This window comes from Arachis hypogaea, chromosome 18, assembly GCF_003086295.3.
Source record: "Arachis hypogaea cultivar Tifrunner chromosome 18, arahy.Tifrunner.gnm2.J5K5, whole genome shotgun sequence".
In the NCBI taxonomy this organism is placed as follows: Eukaryota; Viridiplantae; Streptophyta; class Magnoliopsida; order Fabales; family Fabaceae; genus Arachis; species Arachis hypogaea.
This window is the reverse complement of record NC_092053.1, coordinates 47,771,571-47,773,862: the sequence shown is the minus strand read 5'-3', so window position 1 is coordinate 47,773,862 and position 2,292 is coordinate 47,771,571. Positions and strand designations below refer to the sequence as shown.

The window sequence follows — 2,292 nt, the reverse complement described above, 5'->3', positions numbered from 1 at the left end:
GTTTCATCATGTATTCTCCATCTTTGTTTTCATTTTCCAGAGCTATGAACAACTAAACCCCTTTCATTGGGTTAGGGAGCTCTCTTGTAATTTGATGGATCAAATACTAATTTTCATTATTCTTCTTCTATCTTTTCTCTTGATTTTACTTGAAAGCTTTCGATCTTCATCCAATTGGGTAGTTATCTTGGAAAAGAAGCTATTCATACTTGGATCTCTTCTGAACCTTGAAAGAGGAATGAAGAGATCATGCTAGAAATGCTTTCTCATGCTGGACCAAATTGGGTTTGGATGGATATGTGACTATAATCCTCTCAACACTTGATTTGGGAAATGCATGTGGTATAATCAGTGACCATACTTCATCTCTTCTCATGAGCAATTGACCAAGGAATTGGCTATTGATCAAGATTTGAGAGATTGAATTACAAGAAATTGTAATTCAATCACTTAAGATTGCCAAGGAGATCAATGAGTGCATTGATTGAGGAAGAGATGAAAATGAATTTGATCCGGAGAATACAACATCTCTTGAGCCCAATGAACTTCCCATTTCTGATCTTACCCATTCTCTTTAATTTCTGTTACTTACTTTTATGAGCAATTCCCCCATTCCCATTTACAATTCTGCAATTTACTTTCAGTCATTTACTTTCAGTTCTTTAATTCTAGCATTTACTTTTTTTGCCATTTACCTTCCCGCCATTTTATTTTCTGCAATTCTCAACTCAAATTCTGGATTTGCTCAACTAGAACATTCCTCTGATTAAAGTTGCTTGATCAATCAATCCCTGTGGGATTCGACCTCACTCTATTGTGAGTTTTTACTTGACGACAAATTTGGTACACTTGCCGAAGGAAATTTGTTGCGAGACAAGTTTTCCGTGCATCAAGTTTATGGCGCCGTTGCCGGGGATTGATTGTGCATCAACAATGATTAAATTCGAAGATAACTAGATTGAGCATTTTTATTTTGTTTGATTTAATTTTCTGTTTGAGTCATTTACTTTCTGTTTTAGTTATTTTCCCCCTACTTTTTCTTTGTTATTTACCATTCATTTCACAAACCCACTAACTGTTTGATATATTGCATCACTCACACTAACAGTAATTCTGACAGATATACTTTCTGCACCTATTCTCTTTGCTTGTACTTGTTGGTTGTATGACAGGGAGAAGAAGCGGGGCTTCAACTTCCTTTGATTCTGAACCTGAGAGAACCTTCCTTAGACTAAGGAGGAAGGCAAGAGAAAAACATGTAGTTGGTGCTGAAGAAGAGGAGGAACACTTTGAGGAATACTTTGAACAAAACATGGAAGAAAACATGGAAAACTATCGTGAAGAAGAAGCTCACAACCATGGCAGAAGAGGACGAGCAAATCATGCTGGGGAGGATAGAAGAGTTTTAGGCTCTTACATCAATCCAAACCCAGGAAACTGTGGAAGTAGCATTCAAAAGCCAACCATCGATGCCAACAATTTTGAACTAAAACCACAGCTCATCACCCTTGTGCAGAACAACTGTTCGTTCAGAGGAAGTGTCCAAGAAGACCCCAATCAACATCTAACCACCTTCCTGATAATATGTAACACAGTGAAGTCTAATGGTGTTCATCCTGACGCCTATAGACTGCTCTTATTTCCATTCTCACTCAAGGATAAGGTAGCCAAGTGGCTGGAGTCTTTCCCAAAGGAGAGCTTGACAACTTGGGAAGATGTGGTGAACAAATTCTTAGCAAGATTTTACCCCCCTCAACGAATCAATAGACTGAGAGCTGAGGTCCAAACTTTCAGGCAACAAGATGGTGAGACTCTATATGAAGCATGGGAGAGGTTTAAAGACCTAACAAGGAGGTGCCCACCAGATATGTTCAATGAATGGGGGCAGCTGCACATTTTCTATGAAGGGCTCTCTTATGAGTCAAAGAAGGCCGTAGACCATTCATCCGGAGGATCCTTGAACAAGAAGAAGACCATTGAGGAGGCCATAGATGTCATTGAAACAGTAGCAGAGAACGACTACTTCTATGCTTCCGAAAGAGGGAACACAAGAGGAGTAATGGAGCTAAACAATGTAGATGCTCTGTTGGCCCAAAACAAGCTCATTACTCAGCAGCTGGCTAACCTCACCAAGAAGATGGAGAGGAACCAAGTAGCAGCAATCTCCACTTCATCAACAACCCAAGAAGGAGTGAATGAAGAAGCAGAGGGTAGTCAGGAGCAAGCCAACTACATTGGAAATTCACCTAGGCAAAACCATGATCCATACTCCATGACCTACAACCCTGGATG

At 39.8% G+C, this 2,292-nt stretch overlaps 1 non-coding gene across 1 annotated transcript; it reads right to left on the bottom strand.

Moving 5' to 3' along the window:
• Positions 1-1,765: 1,765 nt before the first annotated feature.
• On the bottom strand, positions 1,766-1,872 carry LOC112774217 (small nucleolar RNA R71). The gene has a single exon (XR_003188716.1). It is a non-coding gene; the product is annotated as a small nucleolar RNA R71 (small nucleolar RNA).
• Positions 1,873-2,292: the final 420 nt, after the last annotated feature.